The 20,564-nt window shown below is 41.3% G+C and overlaps 1 pseudogene; it reads left to right on the plus strand.

The window, feature by feature from the left end:
- Positions 1–1,274: 1,274 nt before the first annotated feature.
- Positions 1,275–1,790, plus strand: LOC147449542 (translationally-controlled tumor protein homolog pseudogene; annotated as a pseudogene).
- The last annotated feature ends 18,774 nt before the right edge of the window (positions 1,791–20,564 follow it).

A 20,564-nucleotide genomic window follows, 5' to 3' on the forward strand; every position in this document is an offset into this window, starting at 1 on the left:
AAACACTATGGACGTTTACATGCAATTAATCGTTGCTGGTAGGATTATGGGCAAGGTGTGTTCCAAAGTCTTTTTTGCCATGTTGGATTGATCTTGATAGCATATTCTTTATGTGTGAGAACCTCAAATGAAAATTTTTCCCGTTCTCAAGATCATGATTGGAAAGAAAAAGCCCCTCCATCACTTGGATGCACATGTTTGAAAACCTCAAAAGGAAAGAAAAAGCCCCTCTATTGCCTACATGCACATGTTTGAGAACCTCAAATGAAAATTCTCTCCATGTTAGAGCTCATGAATGGAAAGAAAAAGAGGGCCAAGAGCACGCTCCACGTGCACGCGGATGATGAGCGTGCTCTTGGCCCCCTTTTTCTTTCCATTCATGAGCCCTAGCATGGGGAGATCTACTATCTTGACTCATGTCATATGGCAATGTAAGTGGTTTGGAAAAATCACAAACAAATGCAGTTAATGACTTTCTTAAAAGTAAAGATCTTAATTTGTAAGAAGAAAGGGGTGCAAGAGCTCTTCAATCATCCGCGTGCATGCGGATGACCAGGGAGCTCTTGCCCCCCTCTTTTATTCTTCATTTGAAGATTTTGTCTAGCAAGAAACCCTCAATTTGCATCGTATAGGTAGGATGTAGCCCTCAAGGTAAGCAAAAACCTTAATGCAAGGGTGAAAAAAGAAAAGGGAGGTGAAGAGCCTCTTGCACAAGTTGTCCACGCGTGTGGATGAGGAGGGGGCTCATGCCTCCCCTTTTTTCTTTGCCAAATTTCCACCTCCACTGGGCTTCATCTAGCTAAGACCTACTTGCCTTGTAACTTAAGGTGATTTCATCTAGCTAAACACATGAAGGACGCTAAAACCTACCTCTACGATGCTTTATTTGGCTAAAAACCTATTTAATTTTATCTTGTAGGTGGGATGTTGCCCTAAAGGTGAGCAACAAACTAAATTCAAGGGTGAAAAAAAAAGGGGTGGCATGAGCCTCCTGCTCGTCCGCATGCAAGCGGACAAGCAGGAGGCTCATGCCACCCCCTTTTTATTGAAAAAAAATCAACCTTCAGCTTGGAACCAGAGGCAAAATTCAAACTTCAAAGTTCAAGGGCCAAGGCTGAGGCTCATTTGTTGAGCCCTCAAGGCAATCATGTTGTTGAGCTCCAGAACCCAACTCGATAGCAACACACACACACACACACACACAGAGGAGCAGCTCTTGTTGCTACATTTGCAATCCCGATTTCTTGTAGATTGTCGTCTCTTTGTCTACAACCATGATTGTCTATCAGGATCTGCTCTCAGGTGATGAGCTCCTCTCTGATTCGTTTCCTTACAAGGAGATCCAAAATGGGATCTTGTGGGAGGTAGAGGGAAAGTGGGTTGTAAAACGTGTTGTTGATGTAGAAATCGACACAAATCCCTCTACTGAGGGGGGTGAAGATGATGAGGGTGTGAACAACGAAGCCATCAAAGTCGTGGATATTGTTGATACCTTTAGGCTTCAAGAGAAACCATCCTTCGCCAAAAAATACTTTCCTAGCATTCATTAAGAAGTACATCAAGAACTTGACTAAGGTGATACCCAATGATCAAAAAGACACTTTTAAGAAGAATGTTGAGGCTGCTGTGAAATGTCTCTTGAGGATGTTTAAAGACTTGCAGTTCTTTGTAGGGAAAGTATGAAGGACGATGTTTCTATTGTGTTTCCATAATACAAGGAAGGGGAAATTGATCCCACTTTCCTGTACTTTTCTCACTTTTCCCACTCCTTGAAGGAAGTCAAGTGTTAACAGGAAAGTGCTTCTGTTTAGAGCTAATGTATCTCCTACGGGTTGAGTGTAATCAGATTCTATAATTTTTTTAGTTCTCCTTATGCTAGGTCAATTGTACGGGAAAGTTTTTTTTTCCTAAAGGGTTGGGTTTCCTCCATTTGTTGGGGTATAAAGCCCAATGTGGTCGTCTAGGTAAGTGGGCGGGCCGCTAGGTATGTACACATATTCTTTTGTAAAAACCTAATAAGAACTCACTATGCTCTACACATTACAGTAGAGCGAGTTCACCATATCATCGTGCTCTTCTTCTCGCACTCTCTCTCGCGTCGTACTTCCGCTCGTACTCCTTCAATTGGTATCAGAGCTCAGATCGAGGCTCGGGGCAGCACTGCAGGAGGCTAGAGTCACCAACTCAGATTGGAGTGAAATTCGACAGGCGAAAACACGGCCCCAAATCTCGTGGCAAGCCCCAAGGGCTTGGTGTTGTCAGAATTTCATTCTGAGGTCATCTCGGCCACCGTTCGGCTTCGACAAAGGTCTGCGCAGGCCATTTTCGACTACGTGGTCTCGGCGGGTGCAGATCCGACTCTGCAAATTTGGGGTTTTTCAACCTACAACTGCAGGTGCTGAGGATATCGACACTCCCAGAGTGTTGATTTGTGGCTGTCTACACATCGAAGGACGGCTCACAGTTCTTGGAGGCGTGTCACATACGACACGGGCGCATCTACACACAGACTGTAGGCGACATCCACTAGTTCATCAGGTAGCTTGTGTTTGCTGCTTGATATTCCAGATTTCATCCTGACATTGCAGGTACTTCCACATGGGATGTATTGTCAGAGATGATGTATGTCTGTTGAGGGTTTGCTAGCTATGAGTCACGCAGCAAACAACCGCCGCAGCGGTTACAGCATATAGTGGGAAATTTGTGGATGTATGACTTTGTGGGAAGTCTATGTACTGTCAGATTTACTGCAGCCTTTGTTGAGGATCGAGTGAGGTTTTATTGAGCTGGGGGATTCTCGAATGTTGAGATCCTTTCGGTGATACAGGTCTTGGAGCGATCCCTCGAGCACCCTTAGATAGGTAGCTAGGATGTATTGACTGTGAGTTAGACAGTTGGGATTGCATCTTTGCTTTACTGCCGTTGAGGCATTGTCACAGTCTATGCTTATAGGACAGTGACAGGACAATGAGAGACAGTACAGGTGCAAGACAGGTTTACCCGCAGCTTACAGTGTCAGAGAGACGGTGTTTTTTGAGCTGTTTTTTGGTCTGTTTTTAGTACACCAGAGCCATTTTACAAAGGAGACTCTGCCAAAATTTCTGCAGAATCTGAAGCTTTCTTGGTTCATTTGACAGGTTGATATTGGTTCAGAGGTCAGTTTACAGGGGAAACTCTGCTGAATTTTTCCCAGGAAAGTAAACTACTGTGAAGCGTAGCTATGACTGGATCACAGGACACTGCTCTTTACAATATCAAGAAGCTGGATGGAACCAATTTCCCATTGTGGAAGAAGCAGATTTGGCACGTGTTGGTACAAGAGAAACAGATAAAACCTATAAAGCTCAAGGGGATAAAACCAGAAGATATGGACGAAGATCAATGGAGCGAAATGGATGAATTGGCACTTTCTACCATTATGCTGACTTTGGCAGAAAGCGTTTACTTCAATGTAGCAGACGAGATGTCGGCTTATCAAGCATGGTTAAAGCTGAGTGATCTTTATGAGAAGCAGAGTGCAGCTTCATAGGTATACTGGCTTAAGAAGCTTGTTGATTTGAAGATGAAAGAAGGGACACCTATGTCCAATCATCTGAATGAATTCAACACAATCTACAGTCAGTTGTCAGCTCAAGGTGTCAAGTTTGATGAACCTGTTAGAGCTATGTTCCTGTTGATCACATTGCCGGAAAGTTGGGACACTTTTCGCACAGCTTTGAGTAATTCTGCACCTCCATATGGTTTGAACATAGCAGGTGTAGAAGGAAGTCTGCTTACTGAAGAAACCAATAGAAAGACAATGGACAAAGGCAAAGGAACACCTTAGTTGTCAGGGGAAGGACCAAAGAAAAGTACAAAGGTGGAAAGAGGAATCAGTCTCGTAGCAAGTCCCGCAGTGCTAAAGGCAAGAGTGACATAGAATGCTACCATTGTGGCAAGAAGGGTCACATGAAAAGAGACTGCAGAGAATGGAAAGCAGAAAAAGGCAAAGAGAAAGCTGAAGACCATGGTGAGAAGAACAAGTCCTCAGTGAAGATTCAAGAAATAAATGTGACAAACACTGTTGCAGAGGATGACAGTCTAGTGTCAGGAGACATCTACTTCTTGAAGAATACAATGGACTCAGCTCTTCTTACAGCATCTGATGGAAATGCACTGAGTGACTGGATTATAGACTCAGGGGCATCACTTCATGTGTCTCCAAACAAGGAGTGGTTTACCTCTTATGTGACCACTAAAGATCATGTTCGGCTAGGCAATGGGCAGACATGTGAGATCTTAGGTGTTGGAGATGTTCAATTGAAGTTTCAGAATGGCTCTTCTTTCACGCTGAAGAATGTGAGACATGTTCCCGCAATTACAAAGAGCTTGATCAGCACAGGTTTACTTGATGATGCTGGCTACGTCACCACTTTTGGACAGAACATGTGGAAGATATCCAAGGGTTCTATGACAGTAGCACATGGAGTAAAGTCTGGAGGACTTTACATGATTTATGTATCAAATGTCTCTAAAAATGTAATCAATGTAACCGAGCAGCCGAACGTTTCTTTGTGGCATAGCCGGTTAGGACATATGTCCAAGAAGGGAATGGAAATCTTGTCTCGTTCTGGTTATTTGCCTGGCTTTTCATTTAATGATTTTGAATTCTGTGAACATTGTCTGTATGGTAAGCAAACACAGCAGCCACATAAGCATAGAAGCAGTAGAAGAGATACACAGTTGGCACTTGTTCATAGTGATTTGTGTGGACCTATGCCTAACCTATCTCTAGGGGGAGCTTCTTACTTTATGACATTTATAGATGATTACTCGAGGAAAGTATGGGTTTACTTTCTCAAGCACAAGGATGAAGCGTTTAGTGTTTTCAAAACGTTTGTGACACTTGTGGAGAATCAGAGTGGCAAGAAGCTTAAATGCTTACGCACTGACAATGGTGGAGAGTATGTTTCAAAGGCCTTTCAGGACTTTTGTGAGTCAAAAGGTATAAAACGTGAACTTACTGCTCCTTACAATCCTCCTCAAAATGGTGTTGCTGAGAGGATGAATAGGACCATACAAGAGAAGGTCAGAAGTATGTTGTCTAATGCACAACTGCCAAATGGGTTTTGGGCTGAAGCTGTATCAACATTGTTCATCTTGTAAATAGATCTCCTAGCAAGGTTTTGCAGAAGGATTCAGTGCCAGAGATGGTATGGTCAGGCAAAATGCCCTCATACAAGCATCTCAGAGTCTTTGGCTGTGAGGCATATACTCACGTTCCAAAGGAATTTAGGAACAAACTTGAGCCAAAGAGTAGAAAGTGCATCTTTCTAGGCTATGGTAATTCTGGTGAGATGGGGTACAGACTTTGGGATCCCGAATCCAGAAAGGTTGTCCGCAGCAATGATGTTCACTTTAATGAATCCAAATATCATTCTAAACCAGAGAGGGTTGAGGAGATTAGAAGAGTTGTCTTCCAAGAAGATGGACCTGCACGTGCAAGACAAAATGTCAGGGCTCAAGAGGAGCAAGGACAGGATAGAGTGGAACCACAGGTTGTGGCTGAGCCTGAGCCACCTATTGTGCGTAGATCTGGACGTGTCACGCGACCTCTGATAGGTTTGTTCCATCTATGAACTATGTCATGTTGACTGATTGCAATGAGCCTTCATGTTACAAGGAAGCAGTGCAAATGAAGGACTCCGGGAATTGGCAATTGGCCATGCAGTCAGAGATGACAGCTCTGCATAAAAACAAGACATGGAAGCTAGTTAAATTACCACAGGGCAAAAAGGCTCTACCTTGTAAATGGGTTTACAGGTATAAGATCACCGCTCATGATAGTCAGCCAAAGTACAAAGCAAGGCTTGTTGCCAAGGGCTTTAAGCAAGAACAAGGCATTGACTTTGATGAAGTCTTCTCTCCGGTGGTCAAGATGACTACATTGAGATGCTTTCTTGCATTGGTTGCCATATTAGATTTGGTGTTGCACCAAATGGATGTCAAGACAGCGTTCTTGCATGGTGATTTAGATGTGGAAATTTACATGCAGCAGCCAGAAGGGTTTGTTGAGAAAGGCAAGGAAGATTGGGTATGCCAGTTGTTAAAGAGTCTTTATGGCTTAAAACAATCACCGAGGGCATGGTACCATAAATTCCACAAGTTTATGCTTTCTCAAGGCTACAAACGTAGTGAGTTCGATCACTGTCTATATACAAAGAAGGCTAAGGATGGTAGTTGGCTGATCCTTATTTTGTATGTGGATGACATGTTGATTGCTGGCAAGCACTTGGAAGAAATTTCAGCTTTGAAGTCAAAGATGGCAAAATCGTTTGACATGAAAGACATGGGTGAGGCAAGTCATATACTTGGTATGCGCATTGAGAGAGACAGATCAAAGAAGTTGATTTGGTTATCTCAAACAGAGTATATTGACAAGGTTTTGCAACGTTTCAATATGGAGAAGGGAAAGGCATTGAGTGTTCCATTGCCACCATATGTGAAACTTAGCAAACAAGATTGTCCTGTGTCTGAGGAAGAACAGGCTGAAATGGATAAGATTCCATATGCGTCTGCAGTGGGTAGTTTGATGTATGCAATGATTGCTACTCGCCCAGACATTGCATTTGCAGTGGGAGTAGTAAGTCGATACATGTCAAACCCAGGCAAGAAACATTGGGAGGCAGTGAAAGGAATATTGAGATACCTGAAAGCTACAAAGAGTATGCGTATATGCTATGGGAGTCAGGAGCTAAGTGTAAAGGGTTTTACAGACTCAGATTATGCAGGTGACTTAGACAACCGAAGGTCTACGTCAGGGTATGTCTTTACATTGGCTGGTGGAGCAGTATCATGGCGTTCTAGATTACAAGATTGTGTTACTCAGTCTACTACAGAGGCTGAATATGTTGCAGCATCAGAGGCATGGAAAGAATCAATTTGGCTTAATTGACTAGTAACAGATTTGGGAATCAAAGAAGAAATGCCTGTGTTATATTGTGATAGTCAAAGTGCTATACAATTGGCTCGCAATCCAGTTTATCACTCAAAGACAAAGCATGTGGATGTGAAGTATCATTTCATCAGGGAAATGCTCGAGGATAAGCAACTTTAGCTTCTCAAAGTTCACACCACAGAAAATCCTGCTGATCTACTTACAAAACGACTTCCCTCAGAGAGCTTTGCGCATTTTCGCAAGCAGTTAGGTGTAGGGTAGTACATCACTTCTCTACATCTCTTGTATATTAGCTTGTATAGTAGCTTCTCTCACACTTAAAGCACCACATTGGACTTTAAGTGGGAGGCTGTTGGGGTATAAAGCCGAATGTGGTCGCCCAGGTAAGTGGGCGGGCCACCAGGTATGTACACATATTGTTTTGTAAAAACCTAATAAGAACTCACTATGCTCTACACATTACAGTAGAGCGAGTTCACCATATCATCGTGCTCTTCTTCTCGCACTCTCTCTTGCGTCGCACTTCCGCTCGTACTCCTTCACCATTTGCCGGTTATTCTTCCCTTTACCTTCGTTGGCAAATGGCTAATCTTGATTTTCAATTGGCTCAAGGCTAAGCTAAGGCAATCTTTCCCAAACACTGGCTAGGTCGTATATCCTCATGTGCTTATGGACAAAGAAAAAAGAAAATACTGATGGTGATCGCTTGTAGGACTGGCAGACAGTAATATCATTGCATTTTTCATCTTGTTGAAGTAGTATTGGAGTGGAGTATGATTGGTCCCCCTCCTATAGGGTCGGGGCCATGCCACTTTTCTAATAGCTATTAAAAACTAGTAAGGACTCTACTCAGTGAACCATCTTCATAGATATCCGCATCTTCATCTCCTAACCCAATAATAAAAGTGTCAGTCTGTTTTGCCTTGGAAATGACTACTTGAACCCATTAGACAACTCTCTTGACCTTGACGCAAGATCTTTAAACCCGTAATCATGAAGGATGTCCGAGAGGATGTCCTTCGGTTTGCCTTCTTGCTCCAATTTTGACATAGTACTTAGAGGGCATCCTTAGGTATAGTGAGCCTTTGTGGTAATGGAGTGAAGTTGGCTGACTCTTTCAATCAAAACCTGCATAAGCATATCATCAATCTTCTCAAAAAAAGTGATCAAAGCTAACTACATTTGTGTGAGCATCTAATTTATAAAATTTCCCAATTCCAAAATTTAGAAACCAGCTGAGTGTTAAACATAGAGAATTTAGTAGGCGTTGGTAGTAGCAAGACTTGGAAAATTGATGCATGGTGTTTTTCAATGGGACTTTTAAATTGAGAATATCTACAATGTCATCTTTACCAAACGTGAAGCCACTATTTGTTATCCAAAAGCGATTTTACATGATAAGCCACAAGAGATTAGACACTCTAGGATTGCCAGTGATAACAACACTTTTTGTATTTCCATGTTATCCATGAAAAATTTTATCAAATCCAAGTCCATAAACTTAAATTAAAGCCTAAATGGTATCCAAGTAAGGTTTGTTTTGAGCTTTGATGCTAGAGCTCATCATTGCCCATGCCAGCATGGTAGCAGGCAAGCACATGCGTGCGACAGGCTGGTCATTGGCAAAGAGAGGGAGAGATTTATCTGAGTGTGCATGCGACAATGTCAAGATTTATTTAGAAGATTGATGAGAAATTTCACATTGGATGGCACAAGAAAGAAGAAGAGTAGCAAAAGCATTGGCATCACCACAGTTTTCAAGAATGGCTCCTAGATGATTTGCAAAGGGAATTTGGTCATCTTGAAAGTCCAAAAGTCTAGCTCATTGTACTCTTTGTATGTCTCTTCTATGAAATAGAATTCCATTTTTATTGTTGAGTTGTGTTCTATTAAGTCATGGCATAGTCAGCATGGTCATATGTGTCAAAAAGGAATGAAACAAATACAATGTTTGGGCTACTTACCTATCTTAAACTATTCTAATTTTAGTTTGTAAGAGTGTTGTATTTGTGGAAATTAGACTAGGGTAACCACTTTGCCATTGAGTAGGTAGCCAAAACGACTTTTTTAGAAACACATTAATTAGTTTAGGGGAGGGAAGAAAGGAAAAGGGAAGGGTGGGGGGAAAAAAGGGAAAGGGAAGGGGGGGGGGGGGGGGGGGGGGGGGGGGGGGGGGGGGGGGGGGGGGGGGGTGGGTGTATTGTTTTTTAAATGGCTTAAAGAGACCTCATAGACCAACGCAGGCATATAGCCTAGTGGTTAAGGTTGAGTTTCATACTATGTACGTGATGAGTTCAAATCCTAACTCATCAAGATTGGTTTTAAATGGTGACCTGCATAGACATGCTAATTGGAGATGCTAAAGCATCTTGGGGAGATTCTATATAATGAAAAATAAAAGTAGACCCAGTAGTATGTAGGTGTAGTATTTGGCACATAGTGATCTATGTGGGCATATGCCGCATACATGTCTAAAGGGGGCATTATATTTCCTAACATTCATAGATGACTCTACTTGGAAGGTGTGAGTCTACCTCTTGAAGAGGAAAGACAAAGTTTTTGCTTGTTTTAGAAAATCATTGCAATGGTAGAGAACCAAACAAGCAAGAAGCTAAAAGCTGTGTGTACTAACAAAAGAGGAGAGTATGTCTCCACTAAGTTCAAGAATTTCTTAACAAATGAGGCATTAGATTTACTACGCCTTACACACCTGCTCAACATGGCATTGTTAAGTGCATGAATAGGACAATCCAAGAGAGAGTCACAGCCATGTTGTTTATGGAAAACCTACCTCCATAGTTTTGGGGAGAGGCTATTATGACAGCAATTTACATTATCAATTGCTTGCCTAGTACACCATTGAACTATAAAATTTGCAAGAGATGTGGATTGGCAAGAAGCTAAATTACAATAGACTACATGTATTTGGGTGTGAGGCATTCTCACATGTCCCTAACGATCTACGCAAGAAGCTAGATCCCAAATCATAGAAATGCATCTTTATTGGATATGGAGCAAATGGAGAGATGGGATATTGTATCTGGCACCTAGAATCTAGCAAAGTCATTCGTAGCTCACAAGTTATCTTCAATCTATAAAAGATGCATAGATAGCTTCTAAAAGAGGTTCAAGATTGCAATGTCAGATTCAAGGATGTAGCCTCTAGTGAGATCAAATAAACAGCTCAGTCTCTTGGTGACGTTCCTACCACTCGTAGTGCTCCAGAGAGAGCAGACTCCAATAGTCAGGTAGTGAGGAGATATATGGGAGTCTCTTGTGCCCTTGAGCATTTTCAGCTAGGGTTAGATTATTTGTTGGTCACTAATTGTAGAGAGCTTATCTGCTATGAAGAGGCTATTCAAATGGAAGATAGCCCCGAGAAGATAGCGTGAAGTGGGAGTAGGTAATGCAATCAGAGTATAACTTGATTATGGAAAATGAGACTTAAGAACTTATAGAGTTTCTAGAGGGAAAACAAGCCTTGCCTTGCAAATGTGTGTATAAGAAGAAATACACAACAAAAGATCCCAAGCCTAAGTATAAGGCTAGATTGGTTGCTAAGGGGTTCAAGCGGAAGAAAAGTGTGGACTTTGATTATATTTTCTCTCCAATAGTCAAGATAACTACATTGCATGTTATGCTTGGACTAGTAGACATTGAGGACATGCAACTTGTCCAGATGGACAGGCCAAGGCCAAACACCCTAAGCCCTCTAAATTTTATGCTTTGGAATGAAGGATGTTTGTTCAGTTTTTTTCTTGTAGTAGATCTCTATCCTCTTTTTTTCTCCTAGCTTGACTTGTGTATCCTATGGGCTATTTCCAAACCTTCTCCTTGCCTACTCATCACCTTTGGCATAGCTTTGCCCATAAAGCTACCTTCTTTGCCTCATCGCTTATGGACCATTGAGAACTATATAACATAACAAATTGCATTGTTCTTTAGCTTATGGTTTGCAATCTAACATCTTCAATAAAATCTTTTGCAATCAAACATTGTAATACCCATGCTTTCCCAATAAAGCACACCCCAATGGATTGTCTACTTGCTTCGCCACCCAACAATTGTGAGGAGTTGTTGACCTTATTTTGCTCTGTAAAATATGGACATTAGCATCTTTCTTGTGCTCATGGGCAAGTTTAGAATGGTGAACTTCTTGAAGAGGAACTCCTTCAAGTTTCTTCACTTGGGGTAAGTGCTTCCACCTAGAGGCATTCCTTCAAGTTTTCTCACTTGGTGTCAATGGTACCACCTAACTTGGATGTGGTTTTCCATAGTCCATGACACCAGGTAATGCTTCTACATGCAAGCATATGAATATTGTTCCTTGTCTTAATCCTCTTCAAACTTGGACCTTTTGTTATCTAGAGGCAATATTCTCACTTCCTCTTTCAAACTCTTGAAGTCCTCTATCCATTTATTTTGCCTCAAGTGTCCTCCTTCAACCAAGAAATACCCTTCTACTCCCGTCTTAGTGAGATTTCTCTTGCTTACGACCTCACCCCCAAGATTTTTGGTAATGGTCCCTTTCTCATCAAGGTGAACTTTTTTTTCTTTTCCATTCACCTAGTTTATGTATTAATTAAACCCGAATAGACCCAATCTTGAAGCCAATCCCACCACCCTACAAATTCAATGCTGACAGCTCTAACCGTTGTCTAAATCTCAAAACATCCTAACCAAATGATGCTTTCCTATAGCTTGACCTCTATTTCTCCCTCCATGAAACTCTAAAGAATACATCGTTTAATATAGTCCCTTTGAATGAACCAATTTTTTAAGTCCCTATTTGATTACCCTAGTTTTCCCACCTTCATTGCTAAAACTACCCCTCCCCAAAATATGTTTCCTTTGTCCCAAACCCTTTAGCCTCTACTACAAGTATTCAAACTTGAGTTCCTCTTACTTGGGTGATTGCACTGTACCAAACCTACATTCCCCCTTGAGACACCTTGAGCGTGAAAGTAACTTTAGTGTCTACACTTTTCTTACTACCAAATTCTTTGTGAAGTGAAGCAATGTTGCTGTAATATTTTCATAGGGTACACTTTGGTTTTTTATTATAGTTTATGAAAAGATTTAGGTTAATATACACACTTTTGGTCTTGAAATTTGGAAACTTTCTTGTCATGGTGGCTTATAGATCATCCCCCCCCCCCTCCCCCCCAAACCCACACCCACCCAGCCACCCCCCGGCCCCCGCCCTCTCTCTCTCTCTACAAAATTGTTTCCAAAAATCTCAAAAAATGGTGTCGTATTTTGAAAAACACGAAATGAAAAGCTTACAAACATAATGCACTCCCACTATCCTAGCCAATGTTTAGGGATAATTAGTGATAGCCGTTTTTCGGCTCTTTGTAATTACCACAGTGAGTTGCTTCACCCTACCAAAATCACCCAAACACTGTGGCTATCCTTACCATTTCACTGTACATAGGCGTGCGTGAGTCACGGGACTTTTCCCATATCTTCTTAAAAAACCCTCAATTAGCTAGTCATTGGGCTAGTTGAGCAAAAAATAATAATAATAATAAATAAGTAAAATATAAGTATATTATGGCCCATGCGTATGTAAATATTTCTTTATATATAGGGCCTAAATAAAAGATTTTTTCATAATTATTTTGGTATTTATTTAAATATTTCTACCTAGGTGTGTGTTATTTATGCTCTGTACATTGCCTCACCATTACCACAATTTTTTCTTACCATTTTTCATACTCTTTATTCCATATAGAAATATTTTCATGTAAGCTTCTCTTATATTTGGTGTAACTCCACCCCAACAAAATCCAAAAAAACTAGTTTTATTTATGTGTATATTTTTTCACTATTTTGATTTTTCCCTTCCTACATCTATTTTGTTTTTTTCTAAAAAATTAGAACACCAAAAATATTTATCTTTTTATGGTAGACTCATAATGAGAGAGATTTCTTTTGACCCCTTTATATTTTTTCCACTTATATTATTTATATTTGACATGTACATATTTTTTAGACCCCTCAATATTTGATTTTCTTAGTTGTACTATTCACTTATATCCTAATCTCAACAATATCTTCAATTATAGACCTACCAAATAAGGTCAAGGGTAGGTGGCATGCATACATGCACTATGGAGGGCTCACTCTTGGAGGTATTCAAAAGAATCATCCAAAGAAGGACCCCACAAGGACCTTGCAGTGGAAAAAAACTGTCGGTTTTGCTGAATTTTTAAAGTTCACTTGCTCTCCGAATTTGAAAAGGTGATACAAACAAAAGTTGTAGCTCGTGGGCTGAACTTTTGCCTCAAATGTTTTCATATTTTTTTGAGCTACGAGTTGTGAGCTATGATTTTTTTAGTGGACCCCAGTTTTCCCATGCTATGCAGCCACACTCTCTCTTCCACTTTATCATTTTCCTCTTTCACACACACTTCTCCACTCATCATCCCCACCTCTCTCACCACTCCTCTCTGCACCCTACTCACCTTCTCCTCAACCTTGAAGAATAAGAGAAACCATGGTGAACTCATACCTCCCACACAAAATTCCATTCCAAAATTGACCACCTAGTCTCATTTTTCCTCCTCCAAATTACCCATATCTATAAAAAAACCACAAAATTCAGCCTCTTCTCTTAAAAGACAGCATCATGGTGGTTGATTACTCAGCTTCAATTACCTTGTCTCTCAAGGAAGGTCAAGAGTGGAGAAAAAATGTATCGTCAAAGCTAGTGGACCGTCAACAAGCGTCAAAATTGGCCCTACTCAAGACACTTGGAGCATCAACCTTGTAAGAAATCCACCTTTTCTTACCTCTTAAGAGTTTTTCTTCCTTATTTGTATCCTACATGGATACTCCCATTGTAAATATCCAATTCCATTTGTAAATTAATACTAACTCTACTAACACTAACCCACTATGAAAAGTCCTATCACCTCCATTTCTCTCCTCTCTCTTTCCCCACCAACTTCTTGATAATTCCAAGCAAAAGAAATTAGATAAATTGCTGAAAATCTAACCCAACCATGGTTAGAGGAGTAACCCTAGCCTTCAAAATTGCTATAAAAGGAGGGTGTAGCTAGCACAAAAGGGGGGAGCCATAAGTAAGAGCACTATGCTATAGCTTGAGAAGCCAAGCTCAACCTCTCTAGAAGGAGCTCTTGAGTGGAAGCTCATTGTCTTATGCATGTGCATGTGTTGTAATAGGGGATTAGCAAGGGAACTCTATGCCATTGTAAGAGAGAGAGTGATCATTCAATTGAGAGTAGGAAATCTATCATTTCTCCTACTAGTGTAAGCCCAACATTTGCTGAATCAAGGAGGGTGGATTTGGACTAAGCTTGGATACTTTGTCTCCCTTCCAACGTGAAGTAATGGACAACAATGATGCGTAAGTGTCTTGGTGTTTTTTTTGTTAAGTTCTTGATAGCTTGTCTCTGGTGTTGTCATCAATTTAGCCATAAATCCCACATACTATAAGAGGGCGACAGGGTGGAGAGGACTCCCGTGGCCTTAAGACAGTGATTGGGGTGGCTTTTCTTATGATGTGTTGTGGTGAAATTTACGCAAGCTATGTTGAACAAATACTAATCTCACTTTGATTTGTCATGACAGATTCGTAAGAAGGTATTAATGCAACAAGCACCCCCTCCCCCTTTCTCTCTCTTTCTTACATATATAGTTGTGTTTGCTTGATCATTGCCGATACGTTTCAAAGCAGCCCGAGCACTATCTCTCTCTCTCTCTCTCTCTCTCTCTCTCTCTCTCTCTCTCTATCGTGTTTTAGTGTGTAAGAGTGTTCCATTGGTGTTAGGGTTAGTGTAAATTCCTTGCTTGTTTGTGGGTTGCTCTAACGATTCTCCTCTTTTGCGTCCTAGTTCGCTCTTAAACTAGGTGGTTCCCCTTGTGTAGTTGGGATTTGGCTGTGGTTTTGTTGTTTTGGTTTGTGTTGTGTTGTGCCCCAGCCCCATTGAGCAGCACGGGAGCCTTGAAGGGTGTCTAGAGGCCACTCTTCTTGTTGCTCGCCCCGGACCGCCTCAAATTGGTGCCCCCACTGAGGACAGGCTTGTGTATGTTTTGTGAAGGCTCAACCTTTAGCATAATCAAGTAGTTTGCATGAATCACGAAAATTTGTATGATCCCTTCATTCCCATTGCAAGGCAAAAGGTACACATAATTGTTAGTACTAAGTTGCAATTTCAACGTGTCATTCGTAGAATTTTAGGTCCTCTTAGGTTGGCCGAGATAAACGCTTCAGTAAATCCTTTTATTTTGCCTCTCATTAGGTACGACCTTAGTTTGGACGTCTATATTTTTGTTTTGTTTTAAGCATTAGGTCATGCATAGACCATGGATAATGGCCCAGGAATAGAGGTTTTCCCCTTCCATTTCACTCCACACATTAGAATAAACATTGCAATAAGTAGGAAAATCCATTTTCAACAACGAATGGTGTTCATGTTTGGTGCCCAAAGAGCAGGAGAAATTCTTGCATCACCAAACCCTGTCATTCTACCTCTCATCAACTACCACACTTCTTTTGATGTACATGTGTTCATTTTATTTTAAAATGAAGTGCAGCCCGGCAAAATAGTGTGTATGTTTGTTTTTCTTTGTCCAAGTTGTTACAAGAAACAAAAAAACGATCATTTGTTCTAACTGGGAATGTGTGTGCAGTGAAAGTTCAATCCTTAGAGATCTAGCTCTATTACCAATTGAGTTGCAGGAGCAAGTAGTAAGGCGTCTCCCTCATAACAAGAGGGTGGTGAAGTTAAGACGGAAGGTCCTACGCGTGGATTCCATTTTCCTCTTGTTGTTGGGCACTAAGGAAGACCGCGCATTCATCCAACTAGTGTGTGCCCTAAGATTGGTAAATAGAGTGAAATTTGGCGTTTGGCGAGTGCATTTCACCATTGAGGAAGACTCTTCAGGAAACTTGCGGCCAGAGTTCATGCTTCATAGACTCACATTTGGTGAATTTTTCCCTCATTTGCGTCTTATTAATAGTCTTCCTTTCGCTTTCAACAAAGGAGATAGGGAGCTATTCAGAGCTTGTCTTAATAAAGAGAGCATAGAGAAGATTGCAAATTTGTATAAATTCACATCCTTCTCTACTTTCTATGACACTTTGTTCATAGAGACATTGTAAATCTCTTTATGCTTTTGAATGATTTAACCATAATCCTAAGGAGTTTTTGTCCAGGAATTTTGTAGCACAAGTGGAGTCTTTAAATCTTGCAAACTTGATTGGACTTGATGAGGATGTTCTTTATGAAATTGTGAGAAGGTTGCCTCACTCCGACTGTGTGGAACTCGAAGGAAAGGAGCTCCTAGTCAATTGCTACTTTCTCACGGCCTTCGACGAGCATGAAGATCTAGTTTTTATACAAACCGCTTGTGCATTGGGAATTGTAGAGCAAGTGCAATTTATCACTTGGGACATGGTTGCTCTTTTGGATCCAGAAAATGAAGTTCTAGAGATTTCTGTTTATCGCCTTAGCTTTGAATAATTTCAACCCTTCTTAGAGCTCATCAATAGTCTACCCTTTTGTTTTGATCAAACAAATCGAGACCTTATTGAAGCATGGATAGCTGAAGAAGAAAACCTAGAGTGGTATTTTCTCACTTCTTCATTTGCAGGCGAGTGGTTCTAAATCTCTATTGTATCCCTTATTGTAACTCGTGTCGTAATCTTTCATAATAATGGAGAGCCAACGCCAAATGTCTGGATATCCTCTTTTCTTTGGAGAGCCTGGAGAGGATGCAGAATTATTTTTAGCAAATTTCAAGATGTCTTGCCGTATCAAGAGGATAGTAACCGATCAAGAACGTGTAGAAATGTTTGAGGTGGTCCTTAGGAAAGATGCTAGTACTTGGTTTGACTCTTTGCCTGAGGAAGTTAAGGGGAATTACACAGAAGTTTTGAATCGTTTTAAGAGATACTTCTTTGATCCCCAAAACACTCAAAAACTATGGCAAGACATTGTTTCTCATAAGCAAAAAGACTTAGATGACTACTACTTGTACAAGCAAGAGTTTCTATGTCTTTGGGCTCTATGGATACGAAATGTTGCTAACCCTGGTGATGGTGCAGAATTTCTAAAGAAGGAGAGGTTCATAGCCGGACTCTTTCCTGACCTTAAGGTAAAAGTTGAGGCGGGTGCACCTGCTACCTTTGATGCAGCTGAAACTAGGGCTGCTGAGAAATATAGGAAACTCAAGTGCTTAAGGGGAGAGGTTCCAATAGAAGGTCTTAGACCCAAAGGTAAGTCACAAGCATCAACATCGAGGGAGCTTCCTGAGGTAACGGCGGAAGTAATTGAGAAGTTAAACGAATCTTTAAGCAGCCTGTCAATTCACCTTGCACAAGCTGTAGGTCCAAAGGGACAAGCAAAGAAGTCTGAAGAGCGAGATCCACGACCTAGGAGAGTCTTGCAATGTTGGAATTGCGGAGAGTCTGGACATGGGATGTATAATTGTCCTTGGCCCTGTGGGGAGCCAGGGAGACCTAACTTGAATTACCCAGTGATGAATGCAGGTGAAGGAACTGGTCAACAACCAAGGCTTCTACAAAGGCCAAATGGACCAAGACCACCTCCACAAGGGGTAGAAGGAGTTCCACCTTTGCCAGATCCAAATGTGCATGTGGTAGAGGTGACAAATTCAAATGAGGTTGACATGGAAGCCAATGGAATTAAGCGTGGCCGAGGAAAAGGTAAAGAGAAAGAAGGAGTCACATCACAGAGTGACCATGGACAAGGCAAGAAGGCAAAGGAAACCAAGGAAACCAAGAGGACTCGACGTCGTATCAACCTCCAAGACTTCCCTCTTGGACATGGTATGGCTCCGTACAACTTGTTGGAAGACATGAGAGGTAAGGGTCCTGATATCTCATGGCCTCAGTTTCTTGCATTATGCCCACAAGTTAGGAGGGATTTAACAAAGGCAGTTAGCACTAGGAGAAAGGTAAAAGAGAGTTTTCCTATTGTAAAAATTGCACATGCTGAAATGAATGAGGATATTACACCTGTGCTAGATTGTTACATAAAAGGAAGATTGGTTAGGAAAGGTCTAGTGGATGGGGGTGCACAAATTTGCATCATGACAGAAGGGCTCATGCAAAGACTAGGCATGCACATCTATGAGACACCTGAAATCAAAGTGAAAATGGCAAACAATAGCAAGGCTAGGTGCGTAGGCATTTGTAAAAATGTTTTTGTGGAGGCCTTTGGCATTAAGAAGGCAGTGGATTTTTATGTTATGTCGACCAAGGGAAGTGGTTATCCATTTATCCTAGGAAGACCATGGCTAATGAAAATGCGAGCTTTGCAGGATTGGGAGAGTGGGAAATTAATTTGCAGGAATGACAATCATAAGAAGGTTGTCTTTGACATGAAGGAGCAACGCCAAGAGGACCTCCATGAAGAATCATCTCAAAGTGAGACGGAAGAAGGTTGGACCGATAGCACTTCAGAAGAAGGAAGTAGCGGCAGCATTACTGAAGAGGAGTCTTCCATCGAAGTCATGGGGGTAAGGTTTAAGCCAAGCAACCAAGAGACCTCTTGTCAAGGCTTGGAGGAGGTAGGTCCTCAAGAGAATGAAGGTGTTCAAGATGAAGGGATGCTGGAAGGTATTCTATCAGCAACACTTACAAAGGATGAAAGAGAGGAGTTCAAATGTGTGCTAAGGAAATTTCCTAGGATTTTTGCTAAAGACTACACCGATGTGCGTGGAGTAGATGCTGTTCAACACAAAATTGAGTTGAAGCCAGAGGCCACACCTAAGGCTCAGAAGCTACGAAGGCTAGGAGTCATCAAGGAGCAGGCTTTACTCAAGGAGGTAAGAAAGCTTCTAGCAGCAGGTTTCATTTATCCAGTGGAGAATTCAGAGTGGGTCTCTCCCGTTGTTGTCACTCCTAAGAAAAACGGCAAGTGGAGGGTGTGTGTGGATTATCGTCCACTTAATGAGGCAACAAAAAGAGATCACTTTCCCCTCCCATTTCAGGATGAGATACTAAATGAAGTAGCTGGTCATGAGAAGTACACTGTGTGTGATGGCTACTCGGGTTACTTTCAAATAGGTATCGCATTGGAGGATCAATTGAAAACAAACTTTATCACTCCTTGGGGTTGTTATGCTTTTAGAGTCATGCCATTTGGCCTAACAAATGCTCCTGCAACTTTCCAACACTTCATGAACATGGTGTTTCAAGCATTCTTTGGAAAGTCCATTAGGGTTTTTATTGATGATTTTTGCATTTATAGCTCAAAATCATTGCATCTACAAAGGGTAGAAGAAGGTTTAAAGAAGCTCTATGACATGGGAGGTCAACTCAACCCCGACAAGTGTCACATAGCTAAGGATGAAGTGATCTTGCTTGGTCACAAGGTTTCTTACAAAGGCATTGAAGTGGATCCTTCGAAGGCAAAGGCTCTTATTGAGCTACCATCACCCAAGAGTCTTAAGGAGGTCATCTCATTCATTCAAAAGGTGAAGTATATGTCACGCTTCATTCACTTAGCCTCGGAGTTACTTCACCCTTTGCAAAAGTTGACACAACAAGTAGAATTTGCATGGTTTGATGAGCTTGAAGAGTACTTTTGTAACATTAAAGTCATTTTGTCAGAGCTACCAACACTCATGCCTCCTTATTGGGAGTACACATTCTTTGTTAGCTCTAGTGCTGGGAAAGAAACAATTGGTGCTTTGTTGCTACAACAAGATCCCCATAGTACAAGGATGCAACCCATCTACTTTGCTAGTAGGGTCATGAATGCTTTGGAGAGAGAGTACACAGAAGCAGAACTCATGATGCTTTCTCTCATGTTTGCGGTGAGAAAGTTTAGATCCTACCTGCTACCAAAACCTTTTGTAATTCTCACTGCAGAAAATTTGTTCCCTTTGGTGTCATCTCAAATGAATCTTAGTACTAGGATCTCAAAGTGGATTATGGAGTTGCAAGAGTTTCAATACTCTTTCAAGGTAGAAGATAGTGTGCGTGCACAATTGGCAGGGATTCTCACTTATAGGGTGCACGAAAAGGAGATTAAGGTGCCTGAAGTAAAGACCCTACCATTGCCACCACCAAAAAGTATTCCTAATGCTTTTACCTTGTTCTTTGATGGAGCTTTTCGTCGAGCCACAGGAAAAGCAGGGGGAGGGCTAGTGTTGCTCAACCCAAGTGGAGAGGTGGTCATGAAAGAGAAGTTCAATCTACCAAGTTCAGCTAGCAACAATGAAGCAGAATATGACACTCTACTTCATGGTTTGAAGATGTGCATTAGCCAAGGGATAAAACGTCTCATGGTAAAGGGAGATGCACTTCTCATTGTTAAACAGATTTTAGGCATTTGGGCATGCAATAATGAGAGCTTAAGGACAAAATTTCATGCCATTCGTAAGATGTTTAATCAGTTTGAAGAAGTGCAACTATATCATATTCCTAGGAAACAGAATGAAGATGCCGATTTACTTGCACAGCAAGTAGTTACATGTGTTGAGAAAGAAGTGCAGGTCATCATGGTGGCAGCAACTGTCAAGCAACCGAGATACCAGGGATTGGATTCATTGACTCCCATTATTAGCTACATTTTGGAGGGCGAGTTTCCACAAGACTTCACGAAGGCTCAGAAGAGGAGACTCA

The sequence above is a fragment of the Adiantum capillus-veneris genome, chromosome 10 (assembly GCF_014529385.1).
Source record: "Adiantum capillus-veneris isolate H3 chromosome 10, ASM1452938v2, whole genome shotgun sequence".
NCBI classification, from domain to species: Eukaryota; Viridiplantae; Streptophyta; class Polypodiopsida; order Polypodiales; family Pteridaceae; genus Adiantum; species Adiantum capillus-veneris.